At 39.9% G+C, this 24,314-nt stretch overlaps 1 protein-coding gene across 1 annotated transcript in view; it reads right to left on the reverse strand.

Moving 5' to 3' along the window:
- fbxl17 (F-box and leucine-rich repeat protein 17) overlaps positions 1–24,314 on the reverse strand; it is a 706,116-nt gene that overhangs the window by 143,234 nt on the left and 538,568 nt on the right. The gene's annotated exons all lie outside the window — the stretch shown is intronic.

Below are 24,314 nucleotides of genomic sequence, written 5' to 3' on the forward strand. Positions count from 1 at the left end.
GTCAATGTGTATGTATCCTTAATTCAAGGCCAAGAATAGATTATCTATCAATTTGATTATTGTCCTTCTGTCAGATCTTAGTGTGTGCAAGTAAGTGCTCCACTGCCTACAAAATACCAGCATTTCATGCTTACAAACAAGAGAGAATCTGCAGATGCTAGAAATCCAAGCAACACACACAAAATGCTGAAGAAACTCAGCAGGCCAGGCAGTATCTATGGAAAAAGTACAGTCAATGTTTCAGTCCGAGACCCTTCAGCAGGACATTCATGCTTATATTGTCTGTGAGGTTTGAAAGAGCAGTTTAGAAATTTAGACATCTTCAGTACAATTAATCCAGTCACCATTGTCTATTGTCACAATGCAGTAACTTCATTCACTTTATGTACATTTATAATTTATTAATGCAGTCAGTAATGTTTCAATCTCTTATATTAAATAGTCATTCCAGTAGTGTAGTGTGTACTTTTTATTTTGGTTAAATACTCTTGAAACATTAAGCCTTATTCAATGCCCAGTTCAAAGTGTCCAGGCAGTGAGTAATAGTAAAAGAGATCTATCAGGTGCAACACATATAAATAATTGCAGTCAATCCTAGAATATAAAATAATACTTAACGAATGCCACAGCTGAAATAATTCAATAATGGATGTAAAAAAATGCCACATTGACAGAGTTGTAATTCAAAACCCAGAAAGCGCTGTTTCACTTCTCCCCAGATTGCATGTTAGAAGGATAACAAGACATCTTAATTTGCCAATAAGTCATTTTATTTCATCTTCACTGCTCCTTAACATTGTATGTTCCCTATGAAAATGCTTATCCAGGAAATTCAGTGACAGCTTAAGGAAGGCATGGGGGTCCTAGTGAGTAAATTAACTGCAGCCTTGGTCTTAAGATCCAATGTTCATACTTGCAAAGATTTTACTTCTACTATGGCATGAATGTCGGCTCAGGCTGCCTTTTCATTAATGTATGTTGTTGGGTGTTCTTTTGCAAAAATGTTGGCATTCCTTAATTTAAGTTCAGCTTATTTCAGTGTAAATATAACAAATAACATCAATGGCAGCATTTGAGTAGATTAATGGCAAATTCTACTCGCCGCTCAGTTAGGATGGCAACAAATTAAAGGCAAAAATTAACTCCAGCCTGAGCAGTGATCGGGACCTACTGTAATTTGCCTTCTGCCATAGTAAGTTGACAGTGAATGTAGCCTCAATGGCTCTCCACTCAGCCTTGGACCACCTAGACAACAACAATACCAATGTCAAGCTGCTGTTTAACTCTATCATACTCTCATACTAATCAACAAGCTTCAAAACTTGGGCCCCTGTACCTCCCTCTGAAACTGGATACCTGAGATGCTCACTCCTTTAGTGTGGATCAGAAATAATATAACCTCCCTCCCTGCTGATGATCAACTCAGGTACATAGCAGCATGCTTAGCCCACTGCTCTACTCTCTCTACACTCATGACTGTGGCTAGGCACAGCTCAAATGCCATCGATAAATTAGCTGATGACAAAACTGACGGCAGAATCTCAGATGGTGACAAGGACATGCACAGGAGGGAGACAGACTGGCCTTTTGAGTGCTGTCACAACAATAACCTTATATTCATCATCTGTAAGACCCAGGAAATGACTGTGGACTCTAGGCAGGGATGGAGGTCAACAGTAAAAGTGATGAGCAGTTTCAAGCTCCTGGGCGTCAACATCTCAGAGGATCTATCCTGGGCCCAACATATTGTTACAAATAAGAAGAAAACTTACTAATGACTATACTTGAAAAACAACCTGGGACTCAGGACGGCTAGTGTTTACAGGATTCCCTATGATTGCAGAGCAGTGTATATTGGCAAGACGGGAGGCATGGTGGAAACCTGCATCAAGGAGCACAGGAGGCGCATCTGTTTGGGTTACCCTGAGAAATCAGCTGCAGCAGAACTTTGCATTCTCAATGGTCATAGGATTGACTTCGATGGCACAAAACTACTGTGGCCTTTGGGACCGCCTGGTGAAGGAAGCCATTGAAATAAAACTCGAGGAAAATAATTTTAACAAAGACAAGGATCTTGCTCTAATTAAGTACTGGAATTTGATTGTAAACTAGGTGGGACAGTGGCAACCTGACTGGATGAGGACCAATCAGGAAGAACGCACAATGGGGTTATAAATACCACTGGACTAGACATGCCTAAGCATTATTCCTGATGAAAATGGCAGAGTTTGCCATCTAAATGTCGGTTAAAATTGATATCCGTGCCCAGCCGGAAGCCCAAGAAGAGCTTATTTGGGATTTAGTATGTTACCAAAGATTCTAGTAAGTTTTTTCAGATGCACGGTAGAGAGCATAGTGATTACATCACTGCTGGTATGGAGGGCCCAGGGCACAGGATCAGAAGAAGCTGCAGAGCCAGCTCCATCATAGGAACGAGCCTTTTCATCATTGATGACACAGTCAAAAGGCAATGCTTACAATATTTGAGTAATAGGGTTATATGTAAGAAGTACTTGACTGGCATAAGTCATTATACCATCATGTCATCTTTGAGCGCCTCAATGAAAAATATACTTTGTAGACAAAACACATCCTGGCTCTTGGGTTTTTCTTTCAATTAGTTTCTTAAGTTACAAAACTCACCATCCAGGATATGCCCTCTTCTCATTACTACCAACAGGGAGAAGGTAGTGGAGCCTGAAGACACACGCCCAACAGTTTAGAAACAGCTTCTTTCCCTCCACCATCAGATTTATAAACAATCTATGCACACATCAACACTAACTCAGTATTTTGCTCTGTTTTGCATTACTTATATTTTACATATTCTTATTGTAACTTAGAGCATTTTTTAATGTATTACACCGTACTGTTGCTGCAAAGCAATATAATGTGTGACATATAAACCTGATCCCAATTCTTCTGATCCTGAAATTGTAAATCATTGTCCTCTGTGAGAAAGTGTGATTGATGAATGCACTATTGCCTCAAAGCTTCAAATCAAACTGTGCAATTCACTTTTCTGGCTGACCTCTAATCCACCTAGCATATGTGCATCCGGGAGCATAACGCTCGTAGAGGTCTGTCTGGATGAGTCAATTGATTGCCAAATTGTGATATTTAATGTAATTCCTAAACACTGGTTTTAAATTATGTGGCATATTCCTTGCATCAACTTACAAGTTACTCTATGTTAGCTATACTTCAAACATTCATAAACCTCAGAACCACCAGCAGTTATCTGTTTAAATAGAAGAAAGTCAGAACCTCTGCTCTTTGCATTGTAAATCTTGGGAGTCACGAACTTCTGTGTCAGATTGGAATGCCAAATCTGTCAGTTTGTTCTGTTGCAGGAGTGCAACGTGGAATCCTTCAGCAGAGCTCCATCTTGCCTGAATGTCAGCACTTACACTGGGAAATTGTCTGTCAGATCCTGGATCACAATTCAAGACACTATTCACTTCAATGGGAATAGTGGGTTGTCGAGATACAGCAACGAGAATTAAAAAAATATATATGATCTTTATTCTATTGCTTGTCATTATTTATACTGTGTGTTTTATTTTTAAAGATATTTAAGAACTATGAAATGGCTCCTGAAAAGGTGAGGGTAGATGTACTTTGGAGAGGGGGTGCAACATAGGAGTCCCTGCCATCAGTCGGACTAAGCTGATGAGGTAAAACACACACAACAATCAGGAGGAACTCAGCAAGTCAGGCAGCATCTATGGAGGGGATAAACAGTTGACATTTCAGGCTGAGATAATTCATCAGGACTGGAAAGGAAGGAGGTAGAAGACAGAATACAAATGTGGGGTGGGGGGTGGAAGGGGAAGGAATACAAGCTGGTAGGATAGTTCACCTCACCTGGTCACACCCATCACCTGCCAGCTTCTCCTCCTTTCGGTTCCACCCTTCTCATTCTGCCTTCTGTCGAGCTCCTCCAGTACGCTGTGTGCATTGCTCAAGGTTTCCAGCATCAGCAGAGTATCTTGTGTAATTTGTTGTGGTACAAGACAATTTGTGCCAGCAAGAAAGGCACCCAACAAGCAAATGAGATAAGCATGCCCATGAGGTACCAACCAGTGGCCGTCCCTGGCCAGGAAAATGTACCCAATATTTTTATTTGTATTTTAAAAAAGTACGTTTGTTCAGAAATGATGGGACCACAAAATGCAAATTTGTCATTAAGAGTATATTTTCATGTTATTGATTAAATTGTAACTTTCATTAATTACTAAGAAGCAATATAAGTTCTGAGTCACGATACCATTTGTATATAATTTTCTACACTTTTATAATGTGGACTTATGCTTAGAAAGATCTCCAAAGGTCAATTCAACAGGAAGTATGTGTACTATAAAAACACAGTCTAATGGAGGGGAATGGCTTACGTAACTTCACAAATTTAGATATTACGCCTCTGTAATAATTATGTGTACCAAATTGGGCTTACCTAAAATCATTCAAATGTTGTAGAGCACCTATAAGCACTTTACTAGGTACCTTCTGTACCTCATAAAGTGACCACTGAGTGGACATTCATGGCCTACTGCTGCTGTAGCCTATATACTTCAAAGTTTGAGATGTGGTGCATTCAGAGATGCTGCTGCATCCAACTGTTGAAAAGTGTGGTCATTTGAGTTACTGTTGCTTTCCTGTCAGCTTGAGTTAGTCCATTAAGACCATAAGACCAGAAGATATAGGAGCAGAATTAGTTCATTTGACCCATCGAGTTTGCTCTGCCATTTCATCATGGCTGATCCAATTTTCCTCTCAGCCCCAATCTCCTGCCTTCTTTCCGTATCCCTTCATGCCCTGACCAATCAAGAATCTATCAACCTCTGCCTTAAATATGCATAAAGATTTGGCTTACACAGCTGCCTATGGCAACAAATTCCACAGATTCAGCACCGTGGCTAAAGAAATTCCTCCTCATTTCCATTCTGAAAGGATGCCCCTCTATGCTGAGGCTGTGAACTCTGGTCTTTGGCACTCCCACCATAGGAAACATCCTCTCTTCGTCCACTCTATTAAGGCCTTTCACCATTCAATAGGTTTCAATTAGGTCATCCCTCATTCTCCTGAATTCCTGTGAATACAGCCACCAAACGCGCTTCATATGACAAGCCGTTTAATCCTGGAATCATTTTCGTGAACCCCCTTTGAATCCTCTCCAGTTTCAGCACATCCTTTTTAAGTTAAGGTGCCCAAAACTGCTCACAATACTCCAAATGAGGTTTCGCCAGTGCTTTATAAAGTCTCAACATTACATCCTTGATTTTATATTCCCTCCTCTTGAGATGAATACTAACTTTGCACTTACCTTCTTTACCACAGACTCAACCTGCAAAATGACCTTTAGGGAATCTTGCACAAGGACTCCCAAATCCCTCTGTATTTCTCTCCATGTAGAAAATAGTCAACCCTTTCATTTCTTCTACCTAAGTGCATGACCATATACTTCCCGACACTGCATTCTATCTGGCACTTCTTTGCCCATTCTCCTAATCTGTCTAAGTCCTTCTGTAGCCTCTCTATTTCCTCTAATCTACCTACCCCTCCACTTACCTTCATATTGTCTACAAACTTTGAAACAAAACCCTTGTAGAAATCCTGCTGAATACAGCCTATTATATCATGTGCCTCCAAGTACGCTGAAACCACATCCTTAACAATTGTTACGTACTCGTGACACTTGACAGTGGAGTCCTTGTCATGTGACTGGGGTTGAAGCTGTACTGGTCTTGAGGTGATGGTCTTGTGATGGTGGAATGACGTCATTTTCCCGCCAGTAGAGATCTTGTGACGGTTTTTTTTTACAGGTTATAAAAGGTAGACCCCACCCTGTGAGGAGGGGCAGTTCGTGGCTGGATTTGCCAGGTTGACTTCATGCCACTGCGTGTTTTAAGTGATGACGCAGTTTAGTTGAAGAATGAAGTTTTTATTTAATGCCTAAAGTTTAAGAGGTCATTGCCAGCAGGTTCTTTACGATCCTGCTAGTTCGAGACAGTGGAGAGTGAAGATTGGAAGTTGGAAGTTAAAGATCGAGGAGAATTGCTTTCTACGGTGAAACGGGGGTGACCTTTGTTTGATCCTTATTTGGAAGGATTTCGTTGACTATCTTCGTGTTAATCCCTAGGTTTAACTAGAAAGGATTGAAGATAGTGGAGAAGGAAAGGTCAGTGCCTTTAAGCCGTTCTGTTTCGTGAATTCTTCGTGGGAAGTTCGACGTCGGGGATCGAAGCAAGCGACGTGAAAGAGAACCTAAATCGTCCTATAAAGTCTCTCCTTTTAAATGGACTGTGAGCATATCGAACCTTTGGCAATACCACTTTAAGAAATGTTTTTGGAATATCACTTTAAGAACTGTTTTTGGAATATCACTTTAAGAACTGTTTGGGCTGCCGCTCAGCAGCTGTTTCCGGTTACGGTAGTGTTTGTTTACTTTTGGGGGGTTTGTTTTCTGTGTTTAATAAACGTGTTGTTTGTTATAAGAAACCCTTGCCGAACTCATATATTTATTGTTGCCTGAATACGTAACACAATCGACTCCAATGCATTCCCAAACACTGAGGTCAGACTAAATGGCTAATAATTTCCCCTTGATTCTCACAGCTACCTGGACTATACCTCTTCCCACCCTTTTACTTGTAAAACTGCCATCCCCTTCTCCCAATTCCTCTGCCTCCACTGCATCTGCTCTTAGGATGAGGCTTATCATTTCAGAACTGAGGAGGTGTCCTCCTTTTTTAAAGAAAGGGGCTTCCCTTCCTCCACCATTAACACAGCCCTCACACGCATCTTTTCTATTTCACGCACGTCTGCCTTCACCCCATCCTACTGCCGCCCTACCAGGGATAGAGTTCCTCTTGTCCTCACTTACCATCACAACAGCCTCTGCATCCAGTACGTAATTCTCTGTAACTTCATTCATCTCTAACAGGATCCCACCACCAAGCACATCATTCCCACCCCCACAGTCTGCTTTCTGTAGGGATTGCTCCCAATGCCACTTCACCTGTTGGGGTCATCTAATGTATCCAGTGTTCCCAATGTGGCCTATTGTACATCGGTAAGACCCGATGTAGGCTGGGATACTGCTTTGCCAAGCACCTCTGCTCCATTTGCCAGAAAAAGTGAGATCTTCCAGTGACCAAGCATCTTAATTCTACTTCCCATTCCCATTCCAGCATGTTAGTCCATGGCCTCCTCTACTGCCACAATGAGGCCACACACAAGTTGGAGGAGCAACACCTTATATTCCATCTAGGTAGTCTCCAATCTGATGACAGGAACGTCGATTTCGCAAACTTTTGGTAATGTCATCCCCCCTTCACCATTCCCCATTCCCATTTCCCTCTCTCACTTTATTTCCTTACCTTCCCATCGCCTCCCACAGTGCTCCTCCCCCTTTCCTTTCTTCCATGGCCATATGTCCTCTCCTATCAGAATCCCCTTCTCCAGCCCTGTATCTCTTTCACCAGCTGACTTCCCATCTCTTTTCTTGACTCCTTCCCCCCAGTTTCACCTATTACCTACAATCTCATATTTCTTCCTTCTTCCCCCCCTCCACCTTTTTACTCTGACTTCTCAACTTTTTGCCCCCAGTTCTGATGAAGGGTCTTAGCCTGAAATATCGACTGTCTACTCTTTTCCATAGATGCTGCCTGGCCTGCTGAGTTCCTCCAGCATTTTGCATGTGTTGTTTAGATGTCCAGCATCTGCAGATCTTCTCTTGTTTGTGACTGGCCTATAATTTCCTTTCATCTGCCTCACTCCCTTCTTGAAGAGTGGAGTGACATTTGAGATTTTCCATTCTTCAGGAACCATTCAGTATCTAGTGATTCTCTTAAGATCATTACTAATGCCTCCACAATCACTTCAGCCACCTCTTTGTAAACCCTGGGGTATAGACCATCTGGCCCAGGTGACTATTTACCTTCTGACCTTTCAGTTTCTCAAAAACATTTTCTTTAGTAATGGTCACTTCATGACCCCTGAAAACTGGAACTTCCACCATACTGCTAGTGTTTTCCACAGTGAAGACTGATGCAAAATACTTATTCAGTTTATCCACCATTTCCTTGTCCCCCACTAATACCTTTCTAGCATTGTTTTCTAATGGTCCGATATCCACTCTTGCCTGTCTTTTACACTTCATATATCTCAAAAAACTTTTGGTATCATCTTTAATATTATGGCCAGCTTTCATAAGCCGGCTGGTGGCGTAGTGGCATCAGCATCGAACTTCAGAGTGAAGGTTCCTGAGTTCGACTCCAGCCGGTTCCAAAAACCTGGAGAGGGATGGGCTCCACCAGGTTTCAGATGCCTAAGACAATTGATGAGCAATCACCAAAAAGATCGGTGCAAAAGATGTCACGACAGCGTCCCAACGACTCCACCAGGAGTTAAGGGTGCGCACTCACACTTCCATATTCCTTCTTTATCTTCTTAATCACTTTTTAGTTGCCTTCTGTTGGTACTTAAAAGCTTCCCAATCCTCTAACTTCCCGCTAATATATAAACACCATTTTACCCTTGTAGCTCCTTAGCACTATCCATAATGATTCAACACCTTTCGACTCTTTGTCACCTCTTTCTAATGATCCTCTTCTGACCTCTTACACTAATAAGAGGTTTTTGCTCACAGGACTGTTGGTCACTGTATGCTTTTTGTTTTTCACACCATTCAGTTGTCAGGATGGAGCTCCCAGGACTGGACACTATCTATTCCAGCAGATTCAGGAGGAAAGCAATCAGCATAACCAGGGACACCACACACCCCGGCCACTCCCTGTTTGACCTGCTGCCGTCCAGCAAAAGGTTCTGGACACTAAAAGCCAGAACAAATAGACTGAGGAACAGCTTCTACCCCAGAGCTGTGGCCTCCATCACACCACTCCCACAGAACAATGACTGAAACTGTGAGCACACACATGCACACACAAGGACTCAAATACTTGCACTAACAACACTTTGTGCATTACTGTGATATTCTGGTGCTGCTGCAACTTATTTTCTGCTACTTATCTATTTAATACTGTTTTTCAATTACTGTCTTGTTTTTATCTACTGCTTTGTTTGATTGCCTGAGAGGAAGCCAAACAGAGTTTCATTGTACCTATGTATAATAACAATAAAGATCATTCAATTCAATTCTTTGTAAACTCTCGAGCAGGGGTTCCCAACCTGGGGTCTATGGACTGCTCAGTTAATGGTAAGGCTCCATGACATAAAGAGCTTGGGAATTCCTGCACTAGAGACTGCTGTGTGTGAAAATACCAGGAGATCAGCAACTTCTGAGATCCTCAAACCACTCTGTCTGGCACCAACAATCAACAAACATGGTCATTGTCACTTAGATCACATTTCTTCTCCATTCTGATGTTTGTCTGAACAACAACTGAACCTCTTGACCATGTCTGCATGCTTTTATGCATTGAGTTGCTGCCACATGATTAGCTGATTAGATATTTGCATTAACAAATAGGTGCACAAGTATACCTAATAAAGTGACCACTGACTCTATGTCAGTGTATTCAAATAAGCCATTGCCAAACTGCAGAAAAAATACAATTCTTTGCTTTCTCATACCAGCAGAAAACTTGATGATGTGGTCAGCTATATTTGTATTTTGTGTTGAAGCCTAATAGGTCTGTGTGTATTAGTACATGCAGATGTTTGTGTGTTCGATTTTCCCCTAATGTTACTTTAATGTAGAGTTGTACCATAGTACTTGCATTCAGTCAGAATTCACATTGAGCAAAGTGACACAAACCACCTATGAATAAATAGGAAAACAAATCAGGAGTAAGTGTCAAAACTCAGTCACTATTCCAATATAAAAAGCCACATTTTAAACACTATCACAGTCCTGTTTATCTGGTGCTTTGAGCACATTGATGGAAGAGTGCAGCAAGTAAATTTCATCCTTTAATTCTTTGCTCCAGCATTGATGAGGGTGCCATTGTACCACAGTATAGCCAAATTTCACAGCGATGCTCTTATTAAAATGTGCAGGCAATACTTAGCTTTATTGTTGTCACATCCAAATATTGGCATGCTAACCAGAACAAGATAATTCAGTTTGCATATTGGCAACCTCTTGACCCTGCAGTAATTACATGTCGATTCAGTTTTACCTGACTTTCTGCATTCTAATGTTCCACGGGCACTGTGGCTTTGTTCTACACTAACGTGATATTCAGCTGCAGTGCCACATTTAATTTATGCTCACAGTCTGAAGTCATTTTCAAACAGCACTGTATGCTTTGCAATTACAGATTAAAAAAACAAATAGCAGGTTGAAATACTTTTCACAATGCCTTTACCCAAAGCTTGCTATTAAAGAAAATATTGTTTATTTGGACTAAGTGAACCCAACAGCATGAGATTTTTAAAAAAAACTTGGATATGTTAAACGAATAAGAAATACTGACATGTAATTACAAAGGATTTTTACATGGAGTGAAAAGCAACTAAACTACTCATTAATCTACCTGTGTTTTGCACTTTATGTTTGTGCCATTTAACTTCACGAGAAGTCAGAACTGAAATACAAAAAAGTAAATCACTGCTGTACAAAATAAAAAATACTTAATCAGGATAAAATAAATCAGAAGGCGATGCATTGTGAATGAGCTCAGCCTCAAAATGGACACCTCTAAATCAGTTATCCACTGATGTACACAATGTTCATCATGTCTGATATAACATTCACCACAGCAAATTCTACAGAAGAGTCAAACAGTTTGGGCTTCTACCAATGATAAATCTGTGGAGTCTAAATCAGAAACTAGGGTCCACAATGATTCGCAAGCAAAGTGAACTGAATCACTCAAGTTAGGATAAGGACTGTTTTAGCCTTATCGTTGCTCATGTAAAACAAGGAAATGCAGTTATGTTGTATGTATGACTTTGCTCACAAATAAATATAGAGAGACAGACAGAAATGCCAATAAATTCATCCACAGTCGGTAATAATAAACACTACATCGGAGCATTTTTCTGGATTTCTGAAATTCATTTTTGCTGGCTTCAATGACACCATGGGCTGGAATTGCATGGGAATGCATAGCCGCTACACTGTAAAGCATTTAGCAGTACTGACCAGTGATGCATTTGAGTTAAAAAGAGAGTTATTCCATCTTCCTAGGAGTACATAAAAGTTATTTATTCTGCTCACTTACGGCTTGGATTTCAAAGCAGGACCCTTTAAAGACAGCAGGGTCATTTAATGTTTAATGACTTTACATGCTACAAACAGGCTGCTCCAGAAAACACATTGTTACATCCTGTCTTGTTCCATTTATTCTCATTTCAGCCTACCTCTATTCTTCTTCCTTTCTTTATTTCTGCAATTAGCTTAGAATAAGATCCCGTTCATGAACACAAGAGATTAAATAAAAATAGATCTTGCAGATGCTGTTAACCTTGAGCAACACACACAAAATGATGGAGGACTTCAGCTAGTCAGGCAGCATCTATGGAGTGAATTAAACAGTTGATGTTTTGGTGGGGGGGGGAATTAGGTCCTGATGAAAGGTCTCTGCCCAAAACAAGAGCAGTTTATTCCCCCACCCATATTTGCTGCCTGACTTGGTGAGTTCTTCCACTACTTTGTGTATGTTGCATGAGATCCTGTAATTTTTCATCTTTTTCTATCTCATTCTATGGTGTCCAATGGAGACCATGTGTTTTCCTAAAGAACTGAGGTAGTGTTATTCCAAGACTGCTCTTCTGTAGCACAATGGTGAAGACCTGGAATTGGATTAGATGCAGTATCTTCTGTTTGATGAAAAAGTTTGGAAGTTAATGCACATCGCCAAAATTGACAGAAAAACTGAAAACAACTTAGAAACAGGAGGGACTAAACTACAATCTCAAGTCTCTGTTTATATACTTTGATTTACTGGATACACTGGTATCATTGTACATGCATGCTTGAGTAAAGCTATCATCTATATTTAAAAAGTAAAACTCGAATGAGGAACATGACACTTAAAATGATATATTAAAAGTAACATGCTGTATATAGTAAGATTATTACTGAATCAAACATTTTCAGTTTTTTTCTATACATGAATGTCAGAAGAGAAATCTTCAAAAGATCAACTTGAATTTCTCTATAACAACTTCATCAGGTTACCCAAGGCACACTCCAGATTTTTTTAAACATAGAAAATTAAGGCAGTTATCAATAAGTCAAAAGTCAAAGTAGTTATTACCAAATATGTATACTTTATACAATCTTGAGATATGTCTTCTTACAGGCAGCACAAAACAAAGAAACCCAATAGATCCCATTAAAACAAAAGAAGGCCAGTGAACACCAATGTGCAGAGAAAAATACAACAGGAAAAAACATGCAAACAGTAAAAGTAAGCAAATAGTGTTTAGAACAGAAGTTCAGAACATCCTGTGATAATTGCAGGCTACAGGCACAGTTCAGTGCAGAGATGAGTAAACCTCACAGAATAATGAGTTGAAGTTCAGTGTGGAAACAAGTAAACCTCATGGAGCAGCAATCTGAACTGGCCCATGCCTCACCTCTGGCTCCGACACCCTATCCTTTTCAATCTGGCCTGGTGCTTAAATCATCCAAGCCTTGCTCATTGACCTGGTCCCTGCTGCTTCGATATGCTCTCGGGCTTGTGCTCTGCCGCCTCTATTTGGCCCGTGCCTAACTTTTCCAATTCAGCTTGGCGCTTAGATCAATCAAACCTTGATCAATCAATCTTTCCTCGCTCTTTGACTCAGGTCCAGGCCTCGCTGCCTCGACTCTGCATCGTCTTCGCCCACCTTGTCTCAGTTCTGTTGAATTCAATTGCCTCCAAGTTCACTTCAGGAATGGCCAAACATTGACTCATTCCCCGCTCTCCAGCCAGGACCCTATGATCTCGATTCGGCCCATACACACCACACCACAGCCCTCCTGCGCCTTCAAGATTTCAGTTCCCACATCAAAAATGCTAGGTCATGCAGGCGGTTCAAAAGCTCAATTCCGACAGGGAAGTCACAGTCTATTGTTTGCAGTGATTGTTTAGCAAAAAAAGTGTCTTAACGAAGTATTAAGTTTTTTTTTTGTTTTATTTGCCACTAGCAAACAGTCACTGAGCTTCACCACCACCATTTTAAACCAGAAGTTTAAAAATAATCAATAGATTCCTCAGTATTATTGTGGTTATTAAGTAACGGGCGAACATCCTCAGATATCACAAACATGAACAAGTCCTTGACCCATACAGGCAAAGTCACACAGGATTTCATCTCCTACAAGAAAATCAAAATCCAAGATGTACCTGTTTCTAGGCCACCAAAAGGAATTTTGTCAAAGAATAACAGTCTATTTACATTTTCTTCCTCATGTTTTCTGCTTTCATTTGCATTGCTCCAAGTTGCTCCTTCTTTTAGAAATGAGAAGTTAGGGAAACAAAGAAGGCAGTCTAAAGTGTTAACAAGAATTTGTATACTGTAACATACAAAACCCCAACTCTTTATTCCTCTCCATAGATGCTGCCTGACCTGCTGAGTTCTTTCAGCATATTGTGTGCGTTACTCTGGCTTTCTAACATTTGCAGAATCTCTTGCGTAGGTACAATAACAGCAATCAAAAGACATTTGAATAAGCACATTAATTGGAGAGATTTAGAGAGATATGGGCCAAATTTGGTTGCCAGGGTAGTGTATTGGATAGGGCAAAGCTATTACAGCTAGGAGAATCCTGGAGTTTAGAGTTCAATTCTTATAAGGAGCCTCTGGACATCCTCCCCATGCAATGTATGGGTTTTCTCCAGGTCCTCTGATGTCATCCCACAGTCCAAAGTCATACCGGGTAGCTTAATTGGTCATTGTAAATTGTCCCATGATTTGGTTAGGGTTAATTGGGTTTCTTGGTGGTTGCTGGGGTTACTCATGCAATCATGTTAAAAGCAGTCAATCTGATTCTGTTTTACTGTTCTCTCATGCCATTTACTTGACTTTCATTTATTACAGGAGCTCTTGCTGAAATGTATGGATATCGTCAATTTCCTTTCCCTTCCTTGCAGAAAGATGTAATAGCAATGTGTTCAACATCACTATTTTGGAATCAGCAATAACTCTTAAGTTACCATCATGAATTAGCATCTTTCAGACAACAGGTCAGATTTTCACAGGCCTCAAGAAAAAAGTCTTTGCCTTCTTGCAGCTAGACTTTTTATGGTTACTAATCACGCATCCCTGAAAGTCAATGACCTTATCAACTCTGGTGGAGGTCAGGAGGAGAGAGCAGAGGTTGGGCAGAGGTCATTCTAAACGAGAAACTCAACTGGTCTAGTCACAAAAGTAGGTAATCTGGACCAACAACATAAATACAGTGGTATAAAAGGAGGTCAGAGGCTGGTTATCCTGCTGTATTCACCTGACATCCCAAAGGCACATGACACAGGATACTTTTTGCTTGCCTGGAATGGTGCAGATCTAAGAACATGCAGGCAGTCCAGCATAATGTGGATCAAAACTTGAATGTCATCCTATCAGTGACTCTAAAAATTCTTTCCCTCCACCAATGGTGCACTATAGCTACTTGGCTGGGCCAATTCCCGAATCTGCAAGCTGGGCAAGGGCTGTAGACACAAGGGAAACATCATCTTCCATTCCCTCCAAATCTAATAATACACTGATTTTTCATCTTTATAATTGGGCCTAATTATTGGAAATACCTTAGCAACAGTTTTCTAAGAATATTAAGGTGGCTCTCCAACACCTTCTCAAGGTCAATTAAGAATGGATAGCAAACGTTGGCATTGCCAGCATCAAAAATGTGAAATATAAATTGGTTCCAGGAAGTGGGAGAGTCTCCATACATTTGAATAACTAAAGGAGATAATGTGACATAATACATAACTGCAAAGGTGAAAAGTAAGGGGGAACCTCGTCTAGTGAGAAATGAGAGTGTGGAGCGAGCTGCCACTGGAAGTGGTGGATGCGGGCTTGATTTCAATATCTAAGGAAAATTCGGATAAGTGTAGGGATGGGAGTGGTATAGAGGGCGGGTCAATGGGACTAAATAGCTCAGCATGGACTAGCTGGGCCGAAGAGCCCATTTCTGTGCTGCAGAGCACTAAGACTATAATATTCACTTTCAAATGAATAGTTTATATGTTTCAAATTTAGAAGGATAGTTATCAGCAGGTTTTAATCTGAATCAGAAAACTTTCCATCTAAATCTAATGTGTAGAAACAATCTGATTTTATCAAGCCATCCTTCCTTCATGGTATTCAGGCTTCAAAATGGAATACAATGGATTTCAATTAATTAGGCAATTGGTTAATCGAGGACAACACTTAAAGACAAAAATTAAATTGACAAAATAGCCGGAATTCCTTTTGTTTATCTGGGACAGTGCAGTTTAATTGTGGCAGGAGACCGTTGCAGAACAATTTCAGACTAGCGTCATATGTGTGCACTTGCGTGGCCATCAGTCACTAATTCATGCTTAGAGGGATCATTTCTAAATAATGTCAGTTGAGTGTTTTGTGTTCAAAGTGCAGAGATTTTTGTCACTGATAGTTGGTGAGATATAAGCAGAACTATATTGTTTGCCATGGTTTCAAACACTCAGCCTTGGAGCCAGAAACAGCCAGGAATGAAACCAAAATGATTTCATTACTCCAACAGGTTAAAGTTACTAAGATATCCACAATCACTTTGAATTTCATAGTAACAATGAAGATTTGGAGGATGCAATTGTCTAAAACATTGTATGAAGGCAGTACATTATTTGCAACAGGTGTCTGCTGATTTTGTTAATTTACAATCAACCACGAGAACACAACAGTCATTGAGGACCCCCATACCCCCATCACCCAGGACATGCCCTCTTCTCATTGTTACCTTCAAGGAGAAGGTGTAGGAGGCTGAAGACACGCACTCACAATTTCAGAAACAGCTTCTTTGCCTCTACCATTGAATTTCTGAATGGACAATGAATGCATGTACACTTCCACGGTATTTTTCCTTCTCTTTTTGCACTATTTATTATTTATATACGTATTTTTATTGTAATATATAGATTTGTTACCATGCATTGCAATGTACTGTTGCTGCAGAACAATAAATTTCACGACATATGGTAGTGATATTAAACCTGATTCTGATTCTGAGCTAGAGTTTTTGTTGGCCTTCAAGAAAATTATTTCTAAAGTGAAATAAAAAAGTATACAGATAATGATTTTCAAATTATTGACTGATAGGCAGCAGCATGAGAAAAGAGTATCATCTGTAATAAGTCTGACATTTGTTGTCTTTAGATTCAAGTTTGGAAATGACAGGAATTAACTCTGTTTAACCTTTCCTTCTGGAAGCACTTTAAACGTGGGCATGTCTTCTCAATAACTCAATACACACCCAAGTAATAACAGAATCAGGTTTAATATCATCGGCATATGTTGTGAAATTTATTAACTTTGTGATAACAGTGTAATGCAATACTTAATAAAAGACAGAAAAAATGTGAATTACTGTATGAATATATATATATAAAATACTTAAATTAAACTATGGGTATTGTTAATGGTGGATGCCACCTTTTGGAGGCATCACGCCTTGAAAATGTCTTGTCTAGTGGCTAGTGCCACTTGTCGGGTAGCTCCTGATCTCTGCCAACCACTCTGGGAACTGCCTTTATAGATATTTGCCGAAGATAAATCTGATATGATCCTGCCAGAGACAATCCTTTGATCCCTGATGACTTGAGCGAAGGAGTAAAGGGGAATGATCCACAGGAAAACTGGAGGTAAAAACTGCACATCCGAATTCAATGAATAGCTGAACCAAAGCACTCATTTGTGTGACAGAAAAGAAATCATTTACATGCTGTCTTACAACTCTCCCAAATCTACAAATCCACACAGATACGCACTGTCAAGAAATTGGAAACATAGACATCAAATGGGTCAGTCAACAAGTAGAAATTCAGTTATGGGAGGGACCATTAAGGATTTCACTGTTCTTATTAATCAATCACTAATGATAGGAGTTGCATGCATGAGGTAAAAACTGAGATCAGTTTAGTTTTAATCAAAGCTTTTAATCCAAAATTCTTACAATCTCACTATCCAACATGATACGAGAGTGGCACAAGAGTCCAATGATCGACAGTGCCAAAGTGAAAGAATCACTTCAGAAGATGACAACCAAAATTGCAAGAAGGCAAGAAAAATAACACATTGTTTTCTGAAAAAAGAGTTTTAAAAAAAGTTTCAAGGTTCACAATTACTTTTCTGACATAGCAACAAACTTTTAAAGTATCTATTCAGTTTAGAGATCCACTCCATCAAAGCTTTTCACCACTCCTATTTAAATTTCTCTTAACACAGTATTTTGTGTCCAATAAATTAGGCGATTTTTTTTGTCCGTCATTTATAGGTCTATAGAAATCATAAAATTGGTAATTCTAGTCACGTAGATACTCAAGGACATAAAGCACCAACAGCAGCCAAATTCATTTTGTTTCTTTAATAGAAACAGAAAATGCAATACCTGCAGACAATTTTCAGAAGTATGCTACACAACCTTCATATACATATACTGAATTTCTACATGTTGACTGACTCATTTGATATCTGGGGTTCTAAACTCTGTTCAGAGTATATCTGTGTGGTTTTATAGATTTGTGACAGTTGTAATATAGCACACAAAGCATCTTTTTCTACCACACAAATCCTTACACTTGCTGGTTGGATACAGTTATACCAAGCCCATACAACCAAAAAACCCAGGAACAGAATTTGGTTATTTGGGCCATTGAATCTGCTCCACCAATCGATCACAGCTGATTTATTTTCCCTCTCAAACTCATTCTCCTGCTTTCTCCACATAACCCTTGACATTCTTACCAATCAAGAACCTAAAAACCTCCATTTTAAATTTACACAATGACTTGGCTTACATATCATCTGAGGCAATGAATTCCACAGATCCCCCATCATCTGGTGGATCCGCCTCATCTCTGTTCTAAAGGATGGCCTTTGTAGGCGATCTAAAGGGAAGTTATATGATACACATCTAAAATATGGTCAAAGTCATTTTTAATAACCATGCATATTTCTAAAGATATTCACAAGTCAAATAAATTCTGTTTAGCCTTCTCAGAATTATGATGCAATAAACTTTAAAATGACACTCTTACAAAAAATACTGTCCCACTTCTAAATGCTGCAGTTAAAATATACAAAAAGAGATCAGCTTCTTATCTTGGACATATGCCCAAAGAGATTTACATTTTAAAATCTTTCACTAACAGGGGTCTCTTTCTTCACTAGAGTATGATTATGACAACAGTTCTGAATAGTTCAAGCTCTTGTTTGATCTTAGTAAATATAAAATCTCTTTGCCATGTGACAGAATCATACAACCAGGTTTCTAATTTGGAAATGAAGAATAAAGTCATTAAACAGAAGCTATAATATCAAGACTACAATGTTTAATTGAAGAACAAAAACTGCAGATGGAAATCTGAAACAGTAAGATGCTGGAAAAAGTCATAGCTCAAGCACCATCTGTATGAAGAGAAACAGAATTAACTTTTCAAGTTGAGGATCCTTTGACAGAAACTGTATCCTTTTGATTTTTGTTCTCAGGCTCTCTTCACTGGAAAGCGAAGCTGGAAATCGAAATAAAAACAGATAAAGCTGGAAACACTCAGCAGGTTGGGCAGCAACCGAGAAAAAAAAGTAATGTTCGAGATTGATGACCTATCATAAGAAGTGTTAAAAGTTAGAAATCAAACATTTTTAAGTTGCTGAGAAGGGGGAGAACAAAATGAACGTCTGTGATGGAGAGGTTTCGGAGTATTTGGAGACTAATGATAAAATAAGTCAAAGCCAGCATGGTTTCGGTAAAGGGAAATCTTGCCTGACAAACCTGCTAGAATTCTTCAAAGAAGTAACAAGCAGGGTGGACAAAGGAGAGACAGTGGATGTCATTTAATTAAATTTTGAGAGGGCATTTGATAAGGTGCCTCACACATGAGGCTGCTTAACAAGATAAAATCCTATGGTGTTACAGGAAATATACTGGCATGGATAGAGGAATGGATGACAGGCAGGAGGCAGCGAGTATGAATAAAGGGGACCTTTTCTGGTTGGCTGCCAGTGACTACTGGTGTTCCTCAGGGGTCAGTATTGGGACTGCTACTTTTCACATTGTTTGTCAGTGATTTAGATAGTAGAATTGATGGCTTTGTGGCAAAATTTGCAGATGATACGAAGAGGGTGGAGGGGTAGGTAGTACTGAGGAAGCAATGCGATTGCAGCAGGACTTAGACAAATTGGAAGAATGGGCAAAAAAGTGGCAGGTGGAATACAGTGTTGGGAAATATAATGAATTTTGGTAAAAGGAACAATAGTGCAGACTTATTTAAATGGGGGAAAAAATTTAAAGATCAGAGGTGCAGAGGGATTTAGGAGTCCTCATGCAAGTCTCCCAGAAGCTTAATTCACAGATTGAGTCTGTGGTAAAGAAGGCAAATGCAATGTTGGCATTTATTTCAAGGGGAATAGAATATAAAAACAGGGAGATAATGCTGAAGCTTTATAAGACACTAGTCAGGCCACACTTGGGACTTTAGTTAAACAGTTTAGGGCCCTTTATCTCAGAAAGGATGTATTGTCATTGGAGAGAGTCCAGAGGAGGTTCACAAGGATTATTCCAGGAATGAAGGGGTTAATATATGAGGAGCATTTGGCAGTTTTGGGCCTATACTAACTGGAATTTAGAAGAATGCATGGGGATCTCGTTGAAATCTACCATATATGAAAGGACTAGATAGGGTGGATGTGGAGAGGATGTTTCTTATGGTGAGGGTATCCAGAACTAGAGAGCACAGCCTCAAAATTAAGGCGCAACCTTTTGAAACAGAAGTAAGGCGGAATTTTTTTTAGCCAGGGAGTAGTAAATCTGTGGAATGATCTGTCACAGCCTGTGGTGGAGGCCAAGTCCGTGGGTATATTTAAAGCAGAAGTTGATAGATTTGTTGGGGCATCAAGGGATATGGTGAGAGGCAGGTGCCTGGGGTTGAATGGGATCAGCCATGATGAAATGACAGAGTGGACTTGATGGGATGAATGGCCTAATTCTGCTCCTATGTCCTATGGTCTTACAGCAGAGCTGGAGCCTGAATGCAGAAGTTGTGGTGAAGAAAGCATGTTGAATGTAGGTGACTTGTCTGGAATAAGTGTAAATAGAAGGAGATAAATACAAGGAGAGAGAGAGAAAACAAAATAATGCTGCAACTGTGATAGACAAAACACTGCGCTGGGAATCCGAACAAAAAGATAAATAGATAGATACTTTATTGACCCCAAAGGAATTTACAGTGTCACAGGAACATTACAAATGCACAAATGTAAGGAGAGAAGCAGGAAAGAATAAAAAATAAATTACCTCAAACGGACCAACAGGAGAGGGTCATCACTTCACTGGCTATAGGTTGATCTAAGAATGACCTTATATAGCACTGTTGTCTTAGTCTATTACTAAAAGCAGAACGGTAAAAATACTCAGCAGGTCAGGTGACTGCTGTGGCTATAGGAAAATGATAGAGGAAAGTGGCCATTCTGGGCAGACCTGAAACAAACTGGAGAAGTAGGAGGAATTGGAAATTGGTGAATTTGATGTTGAGCCCTGCTGAGTGCCAAATGGGAAGTTGAGATGTTACTTACTTTCTCTTTGTTGGAATTTTGTAAATGGGTAAAGGCAGAGTGCAGGGATAGGAGTGGTTAATACATGCGTGGAACAGAGAATTAAGATGATAGGAATCCAGTCCTTAACATTTCTTCCAAATTAAAGAACTCAGTTCAGTTATCGCTCGCAACCAACGTGTTCCTATAACAAAGAATGTTAGATAGCCCTTGAGTCTATCTCAGCTCTCAAATGCAATCCCATCAGTTGCATTTGCCCTATCGCCTATTCTTTCTCAAATGCCCATCAAAACACCACAATTTTTCTGTCACTCACCTTCAATGCGGATAATTTACACTAGCCAATTAACCTAACGGTTCATCTTTGAGATGTGGAAGGAAACCAAAACCAGAAGTGCCCAGAGCAAATTCGTTTAATAACAGGAAGGACACGCAGACAGCATCTAAGCCCAGGATCAGATAGGCATTCAGTCCACAGAACCGAGCTTCTGGTTGCTTGCCACTTTAGTTCACCATCCTGGTCTGAACAATCTGGCTGTAGCCTCCTGAACTGTTACAATACTGCCCAATGCAAGCTGATGCACTCGCTGGTCATATTGCACGCTCACCAAATTCAATATCAAATTCGCCAGTTTTCGAAGTTATCTTATGCTTTCTTGTCTGTCAGTAGCAGAACTAGCCACTTCTGCCGACTACCGTCTGGCTCAGTTTTATCTGTATGGTTTACCTTCTGGGCATGTCCCATAATCTTGCTATCAGGAACACAAAAAAAACAAATAACCCCAATATGATCAGAATGGTAAAAATACTCAGCAGGTCAGATGACTGCTGTAGATATAGGAAAATGACAGTGGGTAAATGAAACATGAACTGCTACATGAACTCATTTGGACTCACACAATCAGAGATAGCTTCTTTGTCTTTACCCATCCTTTTCCTACCTTCTTGAGAGCCAATTTATTTTTTTCTCCTTCCAGGACCTGGACCTAGAAATGTTAACTGTTTCTCTTTCTACAGTTGCTGCCTGACCCGCTGAATGTTTTCTGATTTTATTTAAGATTTCCAGCCATTGTACTGGCTGCTACATCACTGTGCTGCCCATCAGAGCTGTGGAGACACCATCTAGTGACCGTCGCTCCATTTATTTAGCAAAGTACTGACCCTGGGAATAATCGCTACAGAAATCTAATAAAACCAGAGACAGCTTGAAATGCTGAGAAAGACAGACAACATCAACGGAAAGAGACATACAGCCAACATTTCAGGTGGATGATATCTCATCACGTCTCACCAACACATATTATTAGCTCTTTTTCCCTTCCAGAGAAACTACCCGACATGCTGAATACACCCAGCCTTCTCTGTTTCTATTCCAGATCTCTGGTAAATGCAGCACTTTGCCTTTTGATCACAGACATTCACTTTGTTTCATCAAGAGTGATGCACATAATTATGTGGCATGGATTACCACAGATTTCAATTGTAATATTGTTATCCCTGTTTTACTCCCCTATACAAACTGAGATAGAGTAGGGAGAGTCATTTCCCCTTAAAAATAAGGGACACAAGTTCCTTAGGGGGTGAATGACACCATTACAATCTTAATTCTAACAGATTAAAATACCTTGGCATGCAGCAGAAATTTTAGAAGGCGTTAAGATGATTCAATAGATTAAACAGCAATTTGCTAAAATTGGCTTTCTTTTCTTTCAACACTATTGTTTAGGCATTAAAATTTCCATTAACAAGGACAAATGAGGGAAGATTGAAAAAACAAGTGCTAAGAAGATTGGGTGGATCACACTCAGATTCATTACAAAGTAGAGGTCATTGCGCATTACAAACAGGAGAAAGTCTCCAGATGCCGGAAATCTGAGCAACATGCTGGAGGACCTCAGCACAGGCAGCATCTATGGAAAAAAAGTACAGTTGATGTTTTGGGTCGTAACCCCTTGGCAGGACTGCCATTAGATGGAGAAGTCCTGCCGAAGGGTCACAGCTTGAAACATCGACTGTACTTTTTTCCACAGATGCTGCCTGGCCTGCTGAGTTCCTCCAGCATTTTGTGTGTGTTGCCATTGTGCATCTGATTGTTCAACAACTTAATCAAAACAAAATATTGATGACAGCAGCACCTAGTGTAGTGTAGTAATAAAGCAAAGCTGCTCTGTCATCATGCCCGACGCCGGCCCCCTAGGCCTGAGTTGACGTCGTAGCAGTAGTAGTAAGGCTACTCTTGTCCATAAACAATATTTAATGCATTAAAGATAGTTCACATTTTGCCTCTGAAACTACTTTGCATAATAATTAAAATCTACAGAATGACAAGACTCTGCCATGAATACCAAATGAAAGGAAGTTCATTTACTGAAGCTGCTACAATATTGTCCAGCAAGCTCCACCGTTTCTCAATTAATAGAACAAATACAAATTTTAACCTGCTTGTAATACCTTGTTCCAATTGCAACTTCAGCAAAGTTAATGTGTATGGCAAATACTAATTTCCTCCATTCACAGTCCTTTTCATCATGCTCTGCAAAATGCTCAGAAGCAGATTGCATGGACCGCTAAATTCCTCACCATCTCATTATATTCCTTCATACGTATCCCTCTTTGAACCTGGTTGATATCTTCCAGACCACTTCTGAGAATTATAAACAATAGTTAATTTCTTGGTCTACATTGTGGGACCTGCTGTTAGCCAATTGGTTTATTCATTTCATTCTGGCATTCTGGCTTTTTTTTGATCCATTAGAGTAAGAGTTCCCAGCCTGGGTCCACAGGCCCCGTGGTTAATGGTTGGGGTCTATGGCATTAAAAAGGTTGAGAACTTCTGCATTAGAGGGAGAAGTCATCTTGCACTCTCACCAGCAAAATTAAGTGACAAGGGAAACAATTTTTGAACTTAGTCACAGACTCTTTGTCACCAATTTGCAATGAGATCAACCCTCATTCTTCCACAGCGGAGCACAGATTTAAACTGCTCAATTTTCTCTCATACGGCAGACTTCACATCTCAGGATTTAGCCTGGTGAACCGCGATATCCCTTCTATTGCAAGTATATTGTTCCTTAACCGTAATATTCCAGATAGGGACACTCCAGTGCTCAGCATCATTGGTGAAAGAAGTTACTACGTGTACTTAAATTCTCCTGCAATGAAGGCCAACACATTATTTGCTTTACTATTTTCTTGCTGTTGATGCATATGAATTTCAATGGTTCGTGCACAAAGATAGGTCCTTCTCAGAATCAGGTTTATTATCACCAGCATGTGACGTGAAATTTATTAACTTAGCAGCAGCAGTTCAATGCAATACATAAAATGACAGAGAAAAAGAAATAAACAAGTAAATCAATTATAGTATATGTATATTGAATAGATTAAAATTGTGCAAAACACAGAAATACTGTATTTAAAAATGTGAGGTAGTGTCCAAGTATTCAATGTCCATTTAGGAATTGGATGGCAGAGGGGAAGAAGCTGTTCCTGAATTGCTGAGTGTGTGCCTTCAGGCTTCTATACCTTCTTCCTGATGGTAACAGTGAGAAAAGGACATGCCCTGGGTGCTGGGTGCTTCATAATGGAAGCTGTCTTTCTGAGACACAGCTTCCTGAAGATCTCCT

Source organism: Hypanus sabinus, chromosome 5 (genome assembly GCF_030144855.1).
Source record: "Hypanus sabinus isolate sHypSab1 chromosome 5, sHypSab1.hap1, whole genome shotgun sequence".
Lineage (NCBI taxonomy): Eukaryota > Metazoa > Chordata > Chondrichthyes > Myliobatiformes > Dasyatidae > Hypanus > Hypanus sabinus.